At 37.3% G+C, this 24,818-nt stretch overlaps 1 long non-coding RNA gene across 1 annotated transcript; it reads right to left on the bottom strand.

Annotated features, from left to right (window-relative positions):
• Nucleotides 1-10,529: 10,529 nt before the first annotated feature.
• LOC129349492 (uncharacterized) lies at nt 10,530-19,128 on the bottom strand. The gene is made up of 4 exons (XR_008602518.1): nt 18,914-19,128; nt 14,858-17,150; nt 13,326-13,484; nt 10,530-12,392 (listed from the first exon to the last, which is right to left on the bottom strand). It is a non-coding gene; the product is annotated as an uncharacterized LOC129349492 (long non-coding RNA).
• Between the last annotated feature and the right edge of the window lie 5,690 nt (nt 19,129-24,818).

Here is a 24,818-nt window from a genome sequence, read left to right as displayed (position 1 = left end):
TTTTTTTCGACATAGTATAGTAAGGCGTTTTTTTTGCGCCAAAATTCATGATGATTTTTTTTTCAAAGAAAACCTTTGTGGAGTGTTTTTCACACCCTCCTTTACATTATTTCATCATATGGCACGTTTTTACAACATGTTTGAAAAATCGCATTTTTTTTCTGACATAATATTCTATATGGCATTTTTTTGCGCGGCAGTCCAAAATATCACCAAAAACGTCATAGTTTAGTATGGCGTCCAAAATTTTATCAAAAACGTCATAGTATAGTATGTCGTCCAAAAAACGTCATAGAAAAGCCTTTGGTCCAAAAAACGTTATATCCCGGCTGTCTGAAGTAGGTGACGAGCAACACAGAAACAGTCCAAACGCTGGTTTCCAGAGGGTTAGACAAGTATTTATTCGAAAGAGTAAGTTTACAACAACACAAAATCTGAGGGGGTTAAAAGCAAATGGGTCTTAGTAAAATAAAAATAAATAAACAGAACTAAAAGTGAACTTCACATTGACATTGATGGGCATTCCAACCAGGAAAAAAGTAAAAGATAATCAGTAGGAAAAAAAACTCTTACTGTTCACCTCTTAAAACCCAAAAACACACCGCAGTAGCACCCTAAACTATAACTACCAATGGGTTCCCTGTTTTCCTTTGTGAACAATTCAAAGGTCCCTCTCTATCTCCCCACACATCCACCAACCACTGGAACACATCTCCAAAGTTCTGCTGGACCAGCTCAGCTTCCCCTCAGAAGAAGTGCCACCACCTGCCAGATGAAGGAGCCTTTTGAGAGGCAGCTGGCATCGTGACTGGACTGTACTTTGGTCTGTTCCAATCCAGCTTCAGCTCCAGAGACGGCAGGCGGGACGAGTCAACGGAGGCCTGGTGGATGAAGACATGCAGCTGAGTACAATCCAGAAAACAACAGAGGAGGAGTGCAGCAGCCAGAACAAGCAGAGTAGCATCGTATGTCTCTTAGAAAACATCATAGTATAGCCTTTGTTATGAAAAAAACGCCATCATATACATCGTATATTGTACAAATAACAAGTCAAAGGAAAGAGACATCAACTGTAAAATTGTAGTAATTGTGGGCTGACTGATTTACTGATTATCAGTATTTTATTTTTGACTGATTTCCGGCAATAAATACATTTAAAATGGCGCTACTTTGGCTCTGAACCTTTATCTACCTGTGGTCGCTCTGTCTTCTGGAGTGATTTGATTGGTTATACGTCACGAATAAAACTCCTTTAACATCTGTAAACAAAACAAAAACGTATCAACAAAGTTTTCTGTTAGAGTTTGTGTTCTTCTAAGTTTAACTCCAAGATTTTAAATACTTTCATTGACTGCAAATGAATATCTACTCCAAATGTCTCACTAATAATCATTATCAGCCTTAAAAACCTACAAAACACCCCTCTATACTCGACCACACTTAGTACAGTCCGGTTCCCCCTTCTATCAATCTGCTTGGAATCTTCCACTTCCTGTTTGTCAAAGTGGCCTTCTACCTGGACAGGTTTTGCTGGAGCTCATGCAACAAACATTTTGGGTAAGTGCACTTTAATATGGATGGATGACACTGAATTAGAGTCTGTTTTAATGAGACTGAGTTAAGATGTGTAGCTCTGTCATTGAATAGGAAATTATTTCCCAGAATTCACAGAGAAAAGTCTGAAATGTTTGCAAGGTTAGCATCCCACATGTTCTTTGGCTCAGCTAAAGCTAACTCTCTCCAACTTGTGGATCTCTTGAGTTGCTTGTTGTTAAAATATCTTGCTAGAGGTGCTGAAGCTCAGAAAGTCTGAGATGTTTGTTCAAAATAAGCTCATTCTCAAGTCTGATCTGAACTGTCCTCTTTTGTTTGAACTTTCCCTAAACTTAGGAGTTAATGACAGAGCAGCACATCCAGACTCAGTCTCATTTATGTAGAGATTAAACTTCAGTGTCATTCATTGATGTTAAAGTGCAGTTTTTCAAATGTTTGTTGCACATGCTCCCGACCAAAGCAGTCCAAGTGGAAGATGATGTGAAGAGAAAGCTCCAGAGGATGAATATCACACATTTACGTTGGAAATAAATGTCCTTTAATTTGACATTGTCATGCAAAAGTTGGATTTCCCTTTAATGATGTTCAAATCTTTGTTGAATGTTTTGTTGTTGGTTTCTAAATGTTTTTTGACACTCGGCCCCAAAGATTAAAACCTTTTACGGTTCACAAGCTGCAACAATTCACACATTATCAACTATCTTTCTGATTAAACTAAGATAAAAAGTGAAAAACTGCCTGATTCCTGCATCATGAATGTAAATCTTTTTGGTTTTTATGTCAGTAAACTGAATATATTTGGGTTTGACGTTTTATAAACCAAAACAAGAAATTAATTAGTGGAGGAAATAGTCAACAGATTAATGGAGAAAGAAAATGTGTTTTCCAACATATATGGCTGAACTACTCCAAAATTACAAGATACATACAATTTTAATTCAATTTTATTCATATAACACCAATTACAGGTCAAATTGTCTGAAGACGCTTTATTTTTATATATTTTTTTTCATTTAAAATATGACAAAGTAAGAAATTTAAAGCTCTTGAGTAATCCAATTTATTTTTCGGTTTTTAAGAGACTAATGGACAATTAAAATAACTTTCTCCACTAAAACTAATAAACATGAGGTCAAATAGAAGGAAGAGTTTTAAATACTGCAGTCCCACGACGACAAGAATAAAGTTTCTCAACAAAACTAAATCTTCTGGTGGACTCCATGAAAGTCCTAATAAATGATAATAAAGTGTGATACTAAAGGTTTGTGGTGCTAAAAATCTCCAAGTAAAGATATGAAGTTGAATATCTGGATGGAGGTTGATAAAAGTTGACCTCCCATTTCTCTGGAGCGACTCCATGGATTTTATGGATGGTGGTTGAAGACCTGCTCTTCTAGTGGTCTTCCTTCTTGTCGCTGTAAAAAGTCAGTCCATCCTGGCCGACTTTAACACCTCTTCATGACAAGTTGTTCTGCCTCAGACCTGGTGGAAACTCCAGAAACTTGGGAAAACCTGTGGAGACTCGAAGAACTCGTCGGGCGGGGGAAGGTGTGGTGGGTGGTGGGGGGAGGTGGGGGAGTAGAGGGGGGAAGGCCGCCACCCACCTCCCCGCCTACTCTCCGCCCTGACTCCACCCAGACTCCGCCTTGGCTCCACCCATGTGGTCACTTGGAAACTACGATGACAAAGGGACGACGAAATCATTTCATTTTCATCTGATCTGTAGCTCAGTGAGTTAAGGATTTGCCTATGGAGCTGCAGGTCGCTGGTTCAAGACCAGACACTTCTTAAATTTTCTCTAAATTCTGACAAAGACAAAGAAAGAAAAAGGCCGGTGGCGGGTCTTGAACCTGCGACCTTCCAGTTGGTAGTCTGTCTTCTTATCCCCTGAGCTATCCGCTCAGATACAAATTCTTCTCGTTTTTGCGCATTTATCATCTATTTTTTGTCGTTTTCGAGGTTTTTTTTTTACTTGAGTCTCGACTCAACCGTTTTTCTCAGGAGGTTGGACTTCACCCTTTGTGCTGGAGGGTGGAACCCTCAGTTCCAAGACTTTTCAAAGCCTCCCCACCTCCCGAGTCCTCAGGACCTGAGCTTTCACACAGTCTGAGGGCTGAAATTTTCTAAGTCCCACAGTAGTTCTCTGTTAGACTGAACTTTCAGACAGTCCAAGGACTGATATCTTCTAAGTTCCTGAGTAGTTCTCTGTTAGTTTGAACCTTCAGACAGTCTGAGGACTGAAATTTTCTAAGTTCTTGAGTAGTTCTCTGTTAGTTTGAACCTTCAGACAGTCTGAGGACTGAAATTTTCTCAGTTCCTGAGTAGTTCTCTGTTAGTTTGAACCTTTAGACAGTCTGAGGACTGAAGTTTAAAAATTTCTCAGTACTTCTCTGTTAGTTTGAACTTTCTAGTTAACAGAAGCCTTAAAACTTGTGACCATGAGTCTTGATTTCACATTTAGATCATCCACCTGAGTTCTTCTCAGACCTTCATCTGTGGGTTTTTTAGAAATCATCAACAAACTTTGATTCTCTTCACTGAACACTAAAGTTTGTGGAGATCAGAAGGTAACATTAGTTTGATCGATGCCTTCAACTACTAGTAGACTTTATCTGGAAAGCAGTTTTCTGAAATGAGTTCTTAGTAAATCTGTCCACAATTAAACCAAGAACATAGAAAGAGGAAATGTTTGAAGAAACAACTTGATGTTTTCATTTCAGACTAGAAAACGCTTTAAGGACTTTATCTGCTTTTGTTCTTTTGATCATTTTATTGTTTCTTCTGTTTAATTTGATCTTCTAAAGTTTAACTGGTGCCTTTTCAAAGGTTTTATCTTTAGTTTGATTCTTCTTAAATATTTAGTTTTGCTCTTTTCTCACCTTTTATTCTGTTCTAATGTCTGATCTGATTTCGAAATGTTTTGTCTTTTTAATGTTTAATTGTTGTTTTTTCCAAATGTTTTATCGGCTTGTTTAAAATTTTCCTTTATTTCCCAATGTTTAATTTTTCGATTAAATCTTTAAGGTTTTTCTTTTTAAATGTTTTACCACCTTTTAATGTTTAATTTTCTTTTTTAATGCTTCATTGTATTTTCTGTTTAATTCCTATTTAAAGTTTTATTGTCTTTAAGATTTAATTTTCTAATTAAACATTTAATTTTTTAATTAAATGTTTTGACTTTTAAAGGTTTAATAATCTAATTAAATGTTTTGTATTTTTCTAAATGTGTAATATTCTTGTTTAATTGTATTTTTTAAATGTTTAATTATCTAAAATATTTCATCTTTAATGTTTAATATTTTGTTTAAAAATTTTTGTTTAATTTCATAATTTCATGCTTTGTATCTTCTATTTAATTATCTAATTAAATATTTTGTCTAAGACAATTTAATTGTATTTAATGTTTAATTTTCTTTTTTAAAGTTTTATTATATTAAATGTTTTTTTCCTTTGATTTAATTGCTTTTTTTACTGTAGTTTATTTCTTTAAGCTTTTTTTTCTGTCAAGATTTTAACCCCAACCTTAAAAATGAAACAAACCCTTAAATCACAATGAAAATACTTCTGTTGTCACAATCATGAGTTAGTCAATTATTCAGTTTATCAATTCAACTTTATTTGTTTAGCACCTTTCACACAGGTGACAAAACTAAACAAGCAAAGAGAAAAAACTATGCTAAAACTATAATTAAAACTCAAAAACAAACAAACAAAATAAAAACATTTAACATCATAAAATCTGTTGTGTCCAGGGGATGGAGGGAGTTTATTGAAGTCTTCTTGGGCTCACATGGGAAATCATTTAAAACATAAACTTGATATTCAGTCTAAGGAAACTGCAGAGCGACAGAAGAACCAACAATATCTCCTGTTTTCTCCTTTAATGAGTCGACTCTTCTTGTGCTTTCAGACCAAAGAACTACAGACTCTTCACAACCTGCTCAATCTCTTGGTACAGGACCTCACCACACGGGTCAAGAAGGTTTCCATCTCATTTCTACTCTGAAGCTCACCTTCTCCTGCTCAAACTGCTGACAAATGTTTCTGCTGCTCTAAAGTCTGCTCTCCAGAACTTCCTAAAAACTCTCAAAGTCTCTTCTGCTGCAGGTTGCTTTGTAGAACTGTTCCAGAAAACCTCACTAAACCACATGGAGGGGCCTCAAGATAGTCGTCCAAATGAAACCATACAAAAACCAAACTAGTACAACCCAAACGCTAAAGTCTCCTGCAGCCTACCAGAGAACCTCTGAGAGCAGAGAATCAGGACAGGAACTCTTACCTTCTGGACAACCAACGCTGATTCTCAAACAAGAATACAGAATGTGTCTGACCAAAAACCTCTAAAGACTCACTACAGCCCAGATAAAGACACAACTCAGCTGCACCAAATCCACTAATCACTGCACACATTAGGACCATGTGCTAACTGTGGCTAAAGAACCTCATTTACCAAGACAACTATCCAGTAGAAAGCCCTAAAACACACCAAGAAACACATTAAAGTCTATTTTACTGCTGGAAGCTGCAAGCCAACGCCTAAAGAACACACTAAAGAAACGGAGCCAAACCTCAGTGGTGAATAGAAGCAGAGGAAATGTTTGTCTGCAGCTAAATAAAGCAGGAAGACACTGAGCTGCTCAGGTGTTCCTGATAACACCAAGCAGCCACCTGGACAGCCAATAGGAACACAGCCACCTGGACAGCCAATAGGAACACAGCTTACTGGAAGTCCAGAGGGCGGGGTTAGTGAAGGAAATTTAGTTTAAAGTTGAAGCAGAAAGTTAACAAAGAAAGTTGAAAACCACCTTCTGATCCCTGAAATCTCTGAGTTTTCACACAAAGAACACCTGAACATGTCAAACTGGTTCCATAGAAGAACCCTCATTGTAAAAACGTCATAGTATGGTGTGTTGCTCCAAAAACATTAGGACCCGGCTGTCTAGGGTCACTGAGGAGCAACACAAAAACAGGACAAATGCTGGTTTCCAGGGGCTTAGGCAGCTATTTATTTGAAAGAGGAAGTTTAGAACAACACAACATTTGAGCAGAAAAATCACAAAGTCTGTCTTTAGTTCAGCTGAAAATATTAGTTTTTGTCTTTTTTATTGACCAAACTTTTCAGGAAATAGATGAAGAATAATTTAAGCTCTCATGTAGAAGTCCAACTTATTTTGGATCCTTGTGGAGAGTTTAATCTTAGAGTTTGTAAAGCTGTTGAGTTTTTAGAGTCACATGGATTGTTTTGACATTTAATAACCGAGTCCTGAAATACAATTACAGTTGTGGATTTCTGTCATTTAGTCTGGACTAAACAAATAACAGCAGCATATATCTCAAATGTCACCTGAGCAGCTTGGTGTTATCAGGAACACCTGAGCAGCTCAGTGTCTTCCTGCTTTATTTAGCTGCAGACAAACATTTCCTCTGTTTCTCTTCACCACTGAACCGGGTTTGGCTCCATTGCTTTAGTTTGTTCTTTAGGCGTTGGCTTGCAGCTTCCAGCAGTAAAATAGACTTTAATGTGTTTCTTGGTGTGTTTTAGGGCTTTGTACTGGATAGTTGTCTTGGTAAATGTGGTTCTTTAGCCACAGTTAGCACATGGTGCTAATGTGTGCAGTGATTAGTGGATTTGGTACAGCTGAGTTGTGTCTTTATCTTGGCTGTAGTGAGTCTTCAGAGGTTTCTGGTCAGACACATTCTGTATTCTTGTTTGAGAACCAGCGTTGGTTGTCCAGAAGGTAAGAGTTCCTGTCCTGATTCTCTGTTCTCAGAGGTTCTCTGGTAGGCTGCAGGAGACTTTAGCGTTTGTGTTGTACTAGTTTGGTTTTTGTACGGTTTCATTTGGACGACTATCTTGAGGCCCCTCCATGTGGTTTAGTGAGGTTTTCTGGAACAGTTCTACAAAGCAAACTGCAGCAGAAGAGACTTTGAGAGTTTTTAGGAAGTTCTGGAGACCAGACTTTAGAGCAGCAGAAACATTTATCAGCAGTTTGAGCAGGAGAAGGTGAGCTTCAGAGTAGAAATGAGACGGAAACCTTCTTGACCCGTGTGGTGAGGTCCTGTACCAAGAGTTTGAGCAGGTTGTGAAAAGTCTGTAGTTCTTTGGTCTGAAAGCACAAGAAGAGTCGACTCATTAAAGGAGAAAACAGGAGATATTGTTGGTTCTTCTGTCGCTCTGCAGTTTCCTTAGACTGAATATCAAGTTTATGTTTTAAATGATTTCCCATGTGAGCCCAAGAAGACTTCAATAAACTCCCTCCATCCCCTGGACATTAAATCTTCATGTTTTTGAGTTTTAATCATAGTTTCAGGATATTTTTTCTCTTTGCTTGTTTAGTTTTGTCATCTGTGTAAAAGGTGCTAAACAAATAAAGTTGAATTGATAAACTGAATAACTGACTAACTCATGATTGTGACAACAGAAGTATTTTCGTTGAGATTTACGGGTTTATTTCATTTGTAAGGTTGGGGTTAAAATCTTGACAGAAAAAGAAGATTAAAGAAATAAACTACATAACAAATAGCAATTAAATCAAAGGAAAAAAGTGTTTAATACAATAAAACTTTTAATAAGTTTTATTATTAAAAAGTATTTTTTAAATGTTTAATATTCTTCTTGTTTGATTGTATTTTTTAAATGTTTAATATTCCTCGTTTAACTGTATTTTTTGAATGTGTAATTATCGAAAATGTTTTATCTGTGATTTTTAATATTTGTATTTTAAAAATTTTGTTTAATTTCATACTTACATGTATTGTATCTTGTTTAATTATCTAATTCAATATTTTGTCTGTTTAATATCATTTAATTGTATTTAATGTTTAACTATATTAAAAAACATTTAAAAAGAAAAACCTTAAAGATTTAATCGAAAATTTAAATATTGGGAAAGAAAAAAAAATTCAAACAAGCCGATAAAACATTTGAAAAAACAATTACATTAAAAAGACAAAACATTTCAAAATCAAATCAGACATTAGAAAAGAATAAAAGGTGAGAAATGAGCAAAACTAAACGTTTAAGAAGAATCAAACTAAAGACAAAACATTTTAAAAGACACCAGTTAGACTTTAGAAGATCAAATTCAACAGAAGAGACAATAAAACGATCAAAAAGAGCAAAAACAGATAAAAGTCCTTAAAGCGTTTTCTAGTCTGAAATGAAAACATCAAGTTGTTTCTTCAAACATTTCCTCTTTCTATGGTCTTGGTTTGATTGTAGATAGATTTACTAAGAACTCATTTCAGAAAACTGCTTTCCAGATAAAGTCTACTAGTAGTTGAAGGCATTGATCAAATTAATGTTACCTTCTGATCTCCACAAACTTTACTGTTCAGTGAAGAGAATCAAAGTTTGTAGATGATTTCTAAAAAAACCCACAGGTGAAGGTCTGAGAAGAACTCAGATGGATGGTCTAAATGTGAAATCAAGACTCATGGTCACAAGTTTTAAGGCTTCTGTTAACCAGAAAGTTCAAACTAACAGAGAAGTACTGAGAAACTTTTAAAATTTCAGTCCTCAGACTGTCTGAAGGTTCAAACTAACAGAGAACTACTCAAGAAATTTTAAGATTTCAGTCCTCAGACTGTGGAAAGGTTCAAACTAACACCGAACTACTCAGGAACTTAGAAGATATCAGTCCTTGGACTGTCTGAAAGTTAAATCTAATAGAGAACTACTGTGGGACTTAGAAAATTTCAGCCCTCAGACTGTCTGAAGGCTCAAACTAACAGAGAACTACTCAGGAACTTAGAAGATATCAGTCCTTGGACTGTCTGAAAGTTCAGTCTAACAGAGATCTACTGTGGGACTTAGAAAATTTCAACCCTCAGACTGTGTGAAAGCTCAGGTCCTGAGGACTCGGGAGGTGTGGAGGCTTTGGAAAGTCTTGGAACTGAGGGTTCAACCCACCAGCAAAAACGCTGAAGTCCAACCTCCTGAGAAAAACGGTCGAGTCAAGACTCAAGTTTAAAAAAAAACTCGAAAATGGCAAAAAATAGATGATAAATGCGCAAAAACAAGAAGAATTAGTATCTGAGCAAGTAGCTCAGGAGGATAAGAAGACAGGCTACCAAGTGGAAGGTCGCAGGTTCAAGACCCACCACCGGCCTTTTTCTTTCTTTGTCTTTGTCAGAATTTAGAGAAAATTTAAGAAGTGTCTGGTCTTGAACCAGCGACCTGCAGCTCCATAGGCAAATCCTTAACTCACTGAGCTACAGATCAGCTAAAAATAAATAATTTCGTCGTCCCTTTGGCATCGTAGTTCCTCAAGTGACCACATGGGTGGTGCCAAGGCGGAGTCTGGGTGGAGTCAGGGCGGAGAGTAGGTGGGGAGGTGGGTGGCGGCCTTCCCCCCTCTACTCCCCCACCTCCCCCCACCACCCACCACACCTTCCCCCACCTGACGAGTTCTTTGAGTCTCCACGAGTTCTTCGAGTCTCCACAGGTTTTCCCGAGTTTCTGGAGTTTCCACCAGGTCGGAGGCAGAACAAGTTGTCATGAAGAGGTGTTGAAGTCGGCCAGGATGGACTGACTTTTTACAGCGACTAGAAGGAAGACCACTAGAAGAGCAGGTCTTTAACCACCATCCATGAAATCCATGGAGTCGACTCCAGAGAAATGAAGGGAGGTCAACTTTTATCAACCTCCATCCAGATGTTCAACTTGGTATCTTTACTTTGACATTTTTAGCACCACAAACCTTTAGTATCACACTTTATTATCATTTATTAGGACTTTCATGGAATCCACCAGCAGATTTAGTTTTTGTTGACAAACTTTATTCTTGTCATCGTGGGACTGCAGTATTTAAAACTGTTCCTTCTATTTGACCTCATGTTTATTAGTTTTAGTGGAGAAACTTATTTTATCGATTAGTCTCTTAAAAACCAAATAAATTGGATTAGTCAAGTAGTTTAAATTTCTTACTTTGTCATATTTTAAATATGACAAAAAAATATATAAAGCGTCTTGAGACAATTTGACCTGTAATTGGCATTATATAAATAAAATTGAATTAAAATAGTATGTATCTTGTAATGTTGGAGTAATTCAGCCATATATGTTGGAAAACACATTTTCTTTGTCCATTAATCTGTTGATTGTTTTCTCCAGTAATTCATTTCTTGTTTTGGTTCATAAAATGTCAAACCCAAATATATTCAGTTTACTGTCATAAACACCAAAAAGATTTACATTCATGATGCAGGAATCAGGCAGTTTTTCACTTTTTATCTTAGTTTAATCAGAAAGATAGTTGATAATGTGTGAATTGTTGCAGCTTGTGAGCCGTAGAAGGTTTTAATCTTTGGGGCAGTGTGTCAAAAAACATTTAGAAACCAACATCAACAAAACACTCAACAAAGATTTGAACATCATTAAAGGGAAATCCAACTTTTGCATGACAATGTCTAATTAAAGGACATTTATTTCCAACGGAAATGTGTGATATTCATCCTCTGGAGCTTTCTCTTCACATCGTCTTCCACCTGGACTGGTTTGGTCGGGAGCATGTGCAACAAACATTTCAAAAACTGCACTTTAACATCAATGAATGACACTGAAGTTTAATCTCTACATAAATGAGACCGAGTCTGGATGTGCTGCTCTGTCATTAACTCCTAGGTTTAGGGAAAGTTCAAACAAAGGAGGACACTTCAGATAAGACTTGAGAATGAGCTTATTTTGAACAAACATCTCAGACTTTCTGAGCTTCAGCACCTCTAGCAAGATATTTTAACAACAAGCAACTCAAGAGATCCAGAAGTTGCAGAGAGTTAGCTTTAGCTGAGCCAAAGAACATGTGGGACGCTAACCTTGCAAACATTTCAGACTTTTCTCTGTGAATTCTGAGAAATAATTTACTATTTAACGACAAAACTACACATCTTAACTCATTAAAACAGAGTCTAATTCAGTGTCATCCATCCATATTAAAGTGCAGTTACCCAAAATGTTTGTTGCATGAGCTCCAACAAAACCTGTCCAGGTAGAAGGCCACTTTGACAAACAGGAAGTGGACGATTCCAAGCAGATTTATAGAAGGGGGAACCGGACTGTACTAAGTGTGGTCGAGTATAGAGGGGTGTTTTGTGGGTTTTTAAGGCTGATAATGATTATTAGTGAGACATTTGGAGTAGATATTCATTTGCAGTAAATGAAAGTATTTAAAATCTTGGAGTTAAACTTAGAAGAACACAAATTCTAACAGAAAACTTTGTTGATACGTTTTTGTTTTGTTTACAGATGTTAAAGGAGTTTTATTCGTGACGTATAACCAATCAAATCACTCCAGAAGACAGAGCGACCACAGGTAGATAAAGGTTCAGAGCCAAAGTAGCACCATTTTTAAATGTATTTATTACCGTAAATCAGTCAAAAATAAAATACTGATAATCAGTAAATCAGTCAGCCCACAATTACTACAATTTTACAGTTGATGTCTCTTTCCTTTGACTTGTTATTTGTACAATATACGATGTATATGATGGCGTTTTTTCATACCAAAGGCTATACTATGATGTTTTCTAAGAGACATACGATGCTACTCTGGTTGTTCTGGCTGCTGCACTCCTCCTCTGTTGTTTTCTGGATTGTACTCAGCTGCATGCCTTCGTCCACCAGGCCTCCGTTGACTGATCCCACCTGCCGTCTCTGGAACTGAAGCTGGACTGGAACAGACCAAAGTACAGTCCAATCACGATGCCAGCTGCCTCTCAAAAGGCTCCTTCATCTGGCAGGTGGCAGCACTTCTTCTGAGGGGAAGCTCAGCTGGCCCAGCAGAACTTTGGAGATGTGTTCCAGTGGTTGGTGGATGTGTGGGGAGATAGAGAGGGACCTTTAAATTGTTCACAAAGGAAAACAGGGAACCCATTGGTAGTTTTAGTTTAGGGTGCTACTGCGGTGTGTTTTTGGGTTTTAAGAGGTGAACAGTAAGAATTTTTTTTTCATATTGATTATCTTTTACTTTGTTCCTGGTTGGAATGCCCATCAATGTCAACATGCAGTTCACTTTTAGTTCTGTTTATTTTTATTTTACTAACACCCATTTGTTTTTTACCCCCTCACATGTTGTGTTGTTGTAAACTTACTCTTTCAAATAAATTCTCTTCTAACCCTCTGGAAACCAGCGTTTGGACTGTTTTTGTGTTGCTCCTCACCTACTGACAGCTGTGGACTAAAGGCTATACTGTGACGTTTTTAGAGCGACATGCTATACTATGATGTTTGTTGGGCGACACGCTATACTATAGGCTTTTTTAATTGACATATTACTGACCTTTTTTTGTTTTAGTTTTTTTTGTTGTTTTTTAGCAACATATAAGAATTTGAACAGTTTTAAAACTTACTATACTTTTACTTGTGCAATGAAATATTATTCTATGGCATTTTTTAGATGACATATTATACTCTGATGTTTTCTTGAATTACATACTATTTTGACAATATACTGCACTATGACATTTTTTGAACCACATATCATACATGACAATTTTAGGCAACATCCTATCATTTTGCGCTTTTTGAACCACATAATAATCTATGTTTTGTTTTTTTTTCTTGCCAACATGCTGTACTATGAACTACAGACCATACTATGTTATTCTTGAGTAAAGTATACTATACTTTGACATTTTCTGAACTACATCCTATACTATGGCGTTATACACAGAGTGCTGGTTACATGTTGATTTATAATCTAGATTTTTTTTCTGTTTTGTTTTTTGACGGGATTACCACAGACCTGACTGTGAACACCGTCGACACCCACCTAAGGGAGACGCTGTCTAAGATCTCAAGGCTGCTTGGTCGTGGTCTTTCTGGCACGTACTCTTCCAAGATGAGCCGGGAAGTTTAACACTGATGGAATGACACCAGGTCTAAGCCGACAAACTTCCAATTCCTCCTCAACCCATAGTCTCTGGGAAACCTACATGGAGTAAGAAAAGTAGACAGAGAAGTAAGTAAGTCTGTACACAACATATTAAAAAAGAAATCATGCTAATAAATTGAGTACAAATAACTGAATTCGCCAATATACTGGAGACCAGAGCTATTTAATTTGATAAGTATAACCTTGTTTAGTAACATTTCAATTATTTGAGAGCAGTCCTAAAGAATTGCCTGTAATCCCAATCATAAAATGGGTTAGGAGGAAGAACATAGATGGTAATTTGGATATACATGAGTTAGGCTTTATAAGTACTATTGGTAGTATTGGTGGTAGTAATAACAATGTGACTACTACTAGTACTAGTGGTAGTACAGTAACTACTGCTGCTGATACTGGCACTGCTACTACAAATTGTAATACTATTACAAATACTGATACTACTTCTATGACTCTAACGGCTATTTTATACTACTACTGCTTGTACTTTTAGTTATACTACTACTGCTTGTACTTTTAGTATTACTACTACAGCTACTATTAATCGTCTGGTATTTGGTTGTCAAGCTGCTAGCTTGCCTTAGCGTTTTGCTTGTGGCTAACTAGTTAGCTCTCATAGACTGGAAGCTCTCAACAAGATTTCATAATGAAAAAAGAGCCAAAAACTATTCTTACCTATGAAAAGTCATTCCTAGTTTCCTTGTCTCAATCGTACGACGTAGTAACTGTATGCAGCACAGTGAGCCAGCATACTTCTTGTTTCCGTTTTCACGCCGTCTACATCAACGGAATGCACTGAAACTTTGCCCCCACTAGCTTAGCCTCGCTGTAGCACGCAGCTCAAAGGGGCGTGTCCTATCTACTCATTCATATCTATGAGAACAACGGTGGCTGCACATAAGGACGCCTGACGTTGATTAGCTGCGTAAATACCATTATATACAGTCTATGGTAAATACGTATGTGAATCGCATCATTGGCGGCAGCAGCCAGTCACCGGTCACTCACTGACTCACATTGAAAAATAGCACAGAATGAATTGTTACCCAAAGTTGTTTAAATCAATCCAACTGGACTTTAAGAAGGTTCCTTGAAGACGTTTCACCTCTCATCCAAGAGGCTTCTTCAGTTCTGGATGAGAGGTGAAAACGTCTTCAAGGAACCTTCTTAAAGTCCAGTTGGATTGATTTAAACAACTTTGGATAACCATGACCTGGATGAATGAGAAACTACACGGACAATGAATTGTTACGTGTTTATTTTATTTTCAATTTAGGTTGGATTTTTTTTTTTGTGCGCAGCTTAGAGGGAACAGTGGATGATTCAGCCATGAATTCAGCAGCTACAGACTGAAATGAAGCTCATGCTGCCGTTATTGAATTCCTGTTCCAGATCAAATGTTCAGATCTCACCTTGAATGCAGCCCTCTGCTGTCTGATAGTTTTTCTCATTGTAGTCTTCAATAAAGTCTTTTTCCTCATGTCAGGATGTGGTGAGACTCTTTCTCAGTCTCTGCAGACGTCCCTCATTGTGCATCTCCAGAGAAGAAACAGAAAAACTGGTCACTGCTTCAGCATCACAAACGCTCTCCAGCATTGAGAGTGTTTTAGGAATTCATTCATTTTGAACTTTGAAGGAGCAGAAACTTTACAGCTGCCAAAGATATGAGCTCCAATTCTGGATGTTTTAGGAAATGAAGTTCATCAAATGAACACTTGATTTTTGCTGATAACGTTCATTAAATTACTGAAGAAATCTAACATAAAAACCTGTAAACTCTCAGACAGCTTTTGTTAAAGTTTGTCTATAATTCTATCATCATGTTCTGGAACCAGGACTCTGCAGAAGTTCCTTCAATCAGATACTTGTGTGTTTCTATTTCAGGCCTCAGGTTTGAATGTACAGCAAAGGATTAGAATAGAGTGATTTCAATATTTAAATCAGTCCAGTAAACGTTTGGAGTAAAAATAATTAAAATTTTGATTTAGATAGATTTGTGTCAAATAAATCCAAATGAGTTCAGTGTATTTACATTTTATAGAATATTTGATTTCTTAATCTCAATACTGTAGGGTCTGATCCTAAATATTATAATGATGCCAATTTAAATAATATTGTAGTGCAGAGGCATAAACTTTAATCACCTAAACTTACATAATAAATATCACTGCACAATCTTAACCTGAACATTCATATTATTGAGGTAAATTTACATAAATCCTGAAATTCTAGAGTCTTAACTGGAATATGTCTAACATGAATCTTTTTGTATTGTGCTGATAAACAACAATAACCCAACTTTCACATAATATTTATTGTCTGTGATTGTGAGACTAAATTCCTCCACATTCTGGAACTTTCCCTGCATCCGCTGTAGGAATAAATAAAAATAAAATCTGTTCATTTCCACATTATACACCTTTACTTATTCTTAATATCTCAGACTGAATGTAGCTGCCAGTAAAAACAAACTCATCTGCTGGACTGAATTTCCCAAAATGGAAACATGGACAGAATTTAACACTCATGTATCCATGGCAACGCTAAAGTTTCTGCTTCTTACCAAAGTTCACAACACAAGTAAATATTTTAATGTAAAACTTCAGGGATGGCTGCTGACCATAAGTATTCTGATCAATACTTCATGATCAAGATCAGGACAGATGTTACAATTCCAGCTGTTCCATTAGACTGCAGTTATTCACTGAGAAATTAAAACACAGGGATGAGAATGACAAATGGAAAAAAACTCTGAAAATGTCTGCCGAAGGTGGCGCCCCCCCCCCCCCCGCCGAAAATAGGCGGATGTTGTCATTAACATAAATAGCGAGTGATGTTTACAGATAGCAATGCCGATTTCCGTTCTCACAGCTGTATCTGATTTTGCAATGCGCGTTGCCGAAAGATGTCGGCGGCGGGATGGCCATCACAAGCCTCGGCTCGCGACGCGTCGGCCGGCCGGCCGCTTGCCTACCCCTACCCCCCTACAATTTTCTCAACGGATTTACACGATTCACAAAAACTATACTTTCGGCGGAAAAAAACTCGGAATTCCGCGGATCCGCGGAAAATTCTCATCCCTGAAAACACCACATTCCTCATAAAAACTAGATGGGACTTTTATTAAATAAAGTGTTGGTGAATAAACAGTGTAAAAAGTGCAAAGCAGCTCCATTAAATCAGGAGATGTGAGACTTCCACAGCATGGATCACCATCTGCTGTGTTGATTCATAGCTGAATGTCAGAATAAACCGAGATAGAAAAGCTGCTTTGAGCTGCAACATTACGGCCTGACAATCCAACACCATCACAGTTTTCATCTGGTTGTTTTGCTCCAACATGCTGTGAAGTTCAGTTTTTACCTGAATCAATACAGAGATTCTATTTCCAACCAAGACCGGAATGAAAATTAGAATGTTATGAGGTTATTAATGCAACTAAATGCTTTCAGGTGGAAGGATTTACTTCTAAGTTCTAATTCAAGTTTCAGTTGGAGCACATTGCATTCACAAAGAAAAACAGCGAAACCTTCATAACAACATTTAATAAACCTAAAGCTTCCCTGTTGGCTCATTGGTGGAGTTTGTTACTGAGCATCTGAACCTTAAATCCAGTGAGACGACCATCTTCAGTCGAGGCCAGTCAGAGAACTTCAAGACCTTCCATCAGCTGGACCAGATGTGGCATCATCTCCCTCTGAACATCTGGATGACAGGAGAAAAGACAGAAATCAAACACAGATCACAGAAATACAGTTTATTCACTTTCATCATTTTATAAAAGTAGCATGAACTTTATTAAAACTTGACAACATCAGTAATGAAAGTAAATGTTTTTATCTCGTGTTGAAGCTAAATTTAAAGTCAATTTTAATGACAGTTTATCCTGAGAGGAGTGAGAATGGAGCTTTTCTTTCCTTTTTAGAATATTCCCTCAAAATATTCTGTTCATTATTGGCTTTAGAAGCATTTTTCTTTACTTATTTATTTTTAGATACCTCAGACTGATGCACTTTGCTGGTTTGCAGATAATTTCCTGTACAATGACAATAAAGATATTCTATTACAACATATTTTGCTAAAACAAGAACTGCAAACCTTCTCAACCATCTCTCAGTCTGCAAAATTCCAACTGCGACAAAGAATTATCTGATGTAGTTATTATTATAATCTTTACTGAACCAGCCCTGGAATTAATAAAAATCTGTATATGGATATGATTTTCTCTGATGGGACCACTAAAACTGCATCCAATAAAGTAAATCTCTTCTGCACTGCACACATACTACACTTTTGTATAACTCTGGATGTCAGAATAAAGGCAGACAGATCCACTGATCAGCCACAACATTCTGACCACTGACAGCTGAAGAGAACAACATCCATCATCTTGTTCTAATGCAACGTTCTGCTGGGAAACCTTGACGTTCATGTGGATGTTTGACATGTACCACCACCTAAACACTGGAGGACAAACAACCCCCTAGTCTCCATGGCAACAGCAGTCCTTGATGCCAGCTGCCACCCTCAGCAGGACAAACTAAAACGGCTCAGGAGTGGTCTGAGGAACACAACAGAGCTAAGCTGTTCACCTGGGTTCCACACTCCCCACATCCAGATCTGATTGAGCATCTGTGGGATGGTCCAGGATCAGCCTGGTCTAGGTAGGACCCACCCTGCAACCCACAGGATCCACAGAATCCACAGGACATCCCCAGAGGTTCTGATGAACCACTGGGTCAGAGGAGTTTTAGCAGCATAAAGGGACCAACACAGTATTAGTCAGGTGGTCAGAATGTTCTACTGTTATATTGTCATGCTGATTATATGATCAGTAAATGTTACCATCAATTATAATGTCCACATTGATCAGGGAAAAAAAACTATCAGTTCATTCAGAAACTGTGGGGTTAAACCTAAAAACAACAGCAGTTTGTTTCAAAGCAGAACACCAGCCGGTTTTCACTAAAGAAGCTTTCAGAGCAACAATTAAATGACATTTTTGTTCTCATTAAGTTCACAGAGTCAGCCAAAATAATGAAGACACACATCAGGAAAAGGAAAACTTTTATAAATATTTCATTTGTATAAATACTTCTATACATAGATAGATAGATCCATAGATTCCTCTTTCTAAGTTTGATCAAATCACGATAACTCTGTGTCCTGTTGTACGATGTTTTCCCAACAGATGACATTACCCTCATGAATGGAGCATCAACAAGTGACGTCTACAACACAACAGAAATGTCTGGAAGCCAGTGGCCACCACTTTGAGCACCTCTTGTAATTGTAGAGGCCAAAGATAACTTTTATTATTCTCATGATGTCTGAATAAATTTGATATTGAAATATTTATGCAAGTTTTTCTTTTCCTGATGTGTGTAAACATTATTTTGGCTGACTCTGTATGATGGGTTTCTGACAGGTCACCAGGCAACATCTTTTTATCATAATGACAAACATACCTGCATTCTACAGGAGTGATTTTCCTCATGTGCAGGTAAAGATGTGTGAGGAGCTTAGAAATGACAGGAGCAGGAGTCATCCTCACTAATTCAGCTTCCACCTAGAAACAGAAAGACCACAAACAAACACACTGATATACTCTCAAACGTTCAACATCAGACTCAAAATATCTGTTTAGGAAGTGTTGTGTTTCTAAATTCTGCTGAAAGCATTGACAGACATTCTCTTACAAGGTTGTGTAAAAAGCAGCCTGTCGTCTGAGCTACTGACAAATCTTCCTGAACAAAGTTTCTTTGTGTAAATCGGCTCAACAAAAACTAAAGCCTCAGTCAGAGATAACAGGTATAGCAAATTATAAACAACTTTCTTTGTTAACTCAGACTTTCTGCTTCAACCTCACATAAAAAGGGGAGTTTAACTCGTCAGGTGACTGAAAATAAACGGCTTGTGCAGTTCTAGATCCAAAAGTAGGATGTTTCATCTCATGTTTTACTACAAATACATGCAATAATAAATAAATACAATGGCTGGTTGTTAGTTTAGTCACTATTAATGTCACTTTATATACTGGATTGAACTTGAGCAGTGAAAGAGAGAAGGAATTTAATGAAATTATGGAGATTCAGAGAGGTAATGTTGCACAATGTTAAGCGTGGTTTAATTCAAACCAGCTGAATGTTAAACTTCAGTGCAGCTGAACGGGTTTCAGTTAACCTTAAAGTAAAATGACTTTTTAAAAGCTAAAATACACAGCAGAGAAATACCAGGTTGAGAAGTTCCTTCTAATAATGACAGACCGCTGTGACAGTCACTAACACAGGTGTTCAGCGGTAAGTTAGCCACCTGTGTTAATTAGCCCGCTAGCTAACTTAGCCGCTTAGCTAGCTAACGCATCCAGACCAACTGCTCAAACACAACAAAACACAACTCTTCACAAGTCGCTGACTTAACGTACAACAAAACAACGCTACTGGTTAGAAGTATTTATCTTCTTACCGTGTTTTACTCCAAAAACAAGGAGCCAGAGATGCTACCAGTAGTGATGTTATGCTCGAGCCAGTTTGCTCGACACAGTGCCGAGCGTTTGAAGCGGAAGTGTTCCGAGACAGTGTTTCGATCCCTGCTTCGGCATGCTCAACAATCACGTGACTACCGAGAGCGAGGCCTCGTTACGTCACAGCGTGTGTTGCGGTGCTCATAGACTGTACATGGCGGTGCTTCGGGAATAACGAAGGGGTTGGACATTTCAATCTGTTCAGGTCTTAAAAGGGGTCTGATTCACTCTTCAAACTGTGGGTTTTTGAGAGGAGATTAAGCTAGTACATTTGCCATTTGGAAAGAAGTCAGAGAGAGAACACATTTAGGTAGAATTAAGTTTAGATAGATTTATTTACATTTCATACACTAAAATAACACTCATAGATACATACACATAGATTCACACATACACAACACATATTCATTCATTCATAGAAATACACTACACATATAGTAGAATAGGTTATAGATAGGTACATAGAGAGAGTAGTTTGAGTGGTTGAAAGAGTGTGTTGTGAGTTGTGAGAGTGCAAGGTGTCTATCTGAGCCCTACCTGTCCAGAGGAGAAGACCCGTTCACCTACTGGGCATCACGTCAAACTGTATCCAAACCTCTTCAGGATGGCCAAAAAATATCTCCACATGCTAGCAACATCTGTGCCATGTGAGCGGGTCTTCTCCAAAGCTGGAGAGGTAGTCAGCCACAAAAGAAACAGACAGAAACCATGCACTCCCTGGTTTACACCCCATTTATACTGCCACAATGGCAAAGTTGCAGAAGCACTACTATTGACTTCCACATCACATAATACTAGTGTCCCACACAAAGTAGCACAAGCACTTTCCTGTCCCCCAGTACCTCTATACACACCATATCTGTTACATAAGCTGCCTGTTACATAAGCTGCTGTAACAATGTAAATTTCCCCTGGAGTGGGGAGAAATAAAGAACTTTATCTTATTATCTTATCTTTATATGCATGTATATCTACACATACGCACGCACGTGCGCACACATTTAAATATATCTATATTTACATACAAAAACACATATACATGCATGCAAACAAACATATATACCGTTTTAAAACATTTATTGCAAGTACAAAGCAGTGTGAGACAAGCAGTCCTGAGGCTTTTTCAGTTTTCTCCACTTAGATGCAGTTCTGACACAGAGCCAGCAGATGTCACTCTTCTGGTTGTGTCAAATGCTTCGAAGCAGTGTGTCGTTCTTGATGCAGTTGTGTCAAAGTGGTTCATTGCTTCATGAAGCTTCGATTTCACCATCACTAGCTACCAGTCGTGCCGACCATAGATATATAGAAGACTAGATCCGCTAGCGCGCTGTCTTCTATAGATATATGATCTGACCAACCACTGCTCTCTGGCTCTCAGTCAGTCTGACCAATCACTGCTCTCTGGCTCCGCCCTCTGAGAATCTTGTTGTCGTTTGGCTCCACACTTGCTGATGACCACTTCCGGTCTCAGAAAATGAAAAAACTGACCTTTTTTCGTTTCTGTCTCTTACTGATTTTACTTTTTTGTTATTTTAAATATAAAATGAAAATCAAAGCATTTTTAAAATTTCGTATATGCCTTTTTGATCAAGAAAAGGAAAAACGCCTTGTATTTCAATTTTTTTTGTTTTTCAAAGCCCGTTTCAGAACGGAAAATTCAATTCAATTCAATTCAATTCAGTTCAATTTTATTTATATAGCGCCAATTACAGTCAAATTGTCTCGAGACACTTTACAGAAAAATCCAGTTGCCAAAATATACACAGACTACCCTTGCATTACATTAGGGTCATTGCACCATTTGGTGCTTTATTTTTTTAAAATAAAATAAAACTAGAATAGAAGTTTTATTTAAAAATAATCTAAATGAAATAAAATAACTTCTACTCTAATTTTATTTTATTTCTTTTCTATGTAGTCATAGTTTTTTTTTAAATTCAGACTCCTCTCCCCATTTTTATTTTCTTAAAAAAATTAATTTCTATTTCTATTCTATTTTATTTTAAAAAAAATAGAATAGAAGTTTATTTACATAATTCATTTTTATTTCATTTAAAATATTTTTTGAAATAAAATTTTTATTCTGGTTTTATTTTATTTCTTTTCTTGTAGATGTAAATATACATAAAAAATGTGAGGAGAGAATAAGTACTCTTAATAAAAATTATATATTCAGAGTAAAAAATATCTCATACAACAATAAAAAGTGAGAGAAAACAATAAAAAATAAATAGAGTAAAAGTGGGAGGAGAGTAGTCTGAATTGGGTTCTGGAGCGGTGCTCCACCTCATACATCGCACTCATTCGCCAGCCGCGAGTGATTCCAAGCCTGCGAGCCTCACATCCACCAGCGTAGATAAACTGCTCCATCTGGCTTCTCCTGCGTTAACGGTTCGCTGCGGCCCTTCATTTCTGTTCACTCGCTCACCCGAATCAGGTGATGCCCTGCTAGGGCAACCATTGGCTCCAGTCTCAGACCTTCCCCGAGGTGATTGGTGGAGTGACAAGCACTCAGCATGTGACCTCTACAATGAGCTTCCGCCCACGGTAGCAAATAGCGAGACCAAACCTGCTTTATAACCACCCTGCCGAAGAGGGAGAGGTTGTTACGGTGCCGCCTAGCAACGACTGTTAGAGGACATGCGTTACATTATTTATAGAAAATATGACATGATTCATCACTCATCCTGCTGAAATCAAGTCACACTAAAAACTGTGGAGTTGACGTTGCAATCTTAAACTGGAACGCATGGCATTGCTGGGAAACACAGCTTGCTTAAAAAAACACAAGGCATGCTGGGAAAGAAGGCATTCTGGGAAAGATGGGCGTATAATAGTTGTAGCAGAGTACAATACGTTTACATCTTTTTTACCTTTAAAATACCCTATTAATGCATCACTTTAAGTCAAAATTCAGCTATTAGGTAAAAAACAGAATAAAGGAAAGAAGATACTATTTATTTGCTCCTTTTTAAATGTCAGAAAACCTGATATAACTCATCACTCTGCTAAATCAAATTATATTCAAAACAGAGGAGCTGAAACTGCAATCTTAAGCTGAAAAACATGGCATGCTGGGAAATATAGTTTGCTATAACGTTTTTTCCACATTTAGGACAACATAAGAAACTGATATTTTGTGACATTTCGGGCGACAAACTAAATTATGACGTATTTGTGGTATTTTGGACAACATACTAAACTATGACGTTTTTGTGACATGTCGGACGACATACTAAACTATGACGTTTTTGTGACATTTTTGACAATATACTACACTGAGACGTTTTAGTGATATTTTTGGACGACATATTAAACTATGATATTTTTATGATATTTTAAGTTAAATCTTTAAAAATACCTCATTGCCCTATAGAGAAATTCTATTAATGCACCATTTTAAATTGGAATTCAGCTATTCAGTTAAAAGGAAGCAACATGCTTTTTTTTTAATGTCAGAAAAACATGATATAATTTCTCACTCTTCCTGCTGAAATCAAATTATCAAAACAATAGAACTGGCACTGTTATCTTAAACTGGAAAACATGACATGCTGGGAAATATAGCTTCCTAGTAAACACAGCATGCTGGGAAATACAGTCATAGTCCTGTCAGAGAACACAATTTTGTATTTTTAGATTTATATACCTCATTGCCGTGTAAGAAAATGCGATGACAATATTACATTAAAACAAAGATCAGTTATTAGGTTATAAAAAAGCGTTAAGAAAGGAAAGTGCTTGCTGGAAAAACGGCATTCTGTGAAACACAGTCAGAGTTGTAGACGAAAACACAAACATATTTTTTGTCTTAAAAATACCTACGTATTATTTTATTTAAAAAATCATTCAGCAATTTGGTAAAATTAGCATTAAGGACAGGAGGTGCCAGTTATTCCCTCGTTTTTTCCTTTGTCTTGCGTTTTAAGCATATACTGTGAAGTAATCTGTATAAGATTTTTAAATTTTACTTAAAGATGTATGGAAGTGTCACAATAATGAGAGAATTTGACATAATAGCAGCTTTGACTTCAGAAAGTTTTAGCCGTTATTTAGCTACTGCGCCTTTAAATCTTCCCATGATGCCTCACGGTGCTGAACTTAAGTTTAAATTCGTTACTAATAAACACAGTAGACGATGTTTGTGCTACAAAGCTGAGCTAGAAAACACTCTTACTTTTAATTAAACAAACGTAATTGTCACAATATTTAGAGAACTTGACATAATAGCAGTTTTGACTTACTTCAGCAGTTGTTATTTAGCTACTGCACCTTTAAATCTTCCCATGATGCCCCACGGTATTGAACGTTGAAATTCGCAATTTCTAAAGGCAATAGACGATCTTTGTGGGACAAAGCTGAGCAAGACACCATTCTTATTTTTAATCAGACTAACGTTAAAAAGCGAAACCGAATCCGATTTTTTTTTCTCGACACCATAATCTTGACCAACACTGGCCTCGCTTCCTACTTATTATCCGTGCCTTCCTTATCACATCCGGGCATTCGGAACACTTGCACTCTGGGCTACTGACTGAGAACCAGTTTCTCCCCCTCCGCCCAGGGGAAAGTCCCCGGACCCGAGACAGAAAGTGTCCTGGTTGAATCCAGCGTCGACCGGTGAGGCGCAGTGTTTGAAGCTAAGACGTTCCAATGAACCGAGCTTCGTCATTGCCGGTCGACTTTGTCAGTTAAATAGTCATGCAAGTAAGCAGCTACTTAACAGAACGGGGCTCATTCTCGGAATGCGTACTTTTACTGAATAACACACCTCAGTGTTTTATCTGTCTCCCAAGTTTGTAGTTGATAGCAGGGATGTCATACTCATCTTAGTTCCACATTCAGCCCAA

The sequence above is a fragment of the Amphiprion ocellaris genome, chromosome 8 (assembly GCF_022539595.1).
Source record: "Amphiprion ocellaris isolate individual 3 ecotype Okinawa chromosome 8, ASM2253959v1, whole genome shotgun sequence".
NCBI lineage: Eukaryota > Metazoa > Chordata > Actinopteri > Pomacentridae > Amphiprion > Amphiprion ocellaris.
Note: the sequence above shows the minus strand (reverse complement) of the source record. Positions and strands in the feature narration are given on the sequence as shown.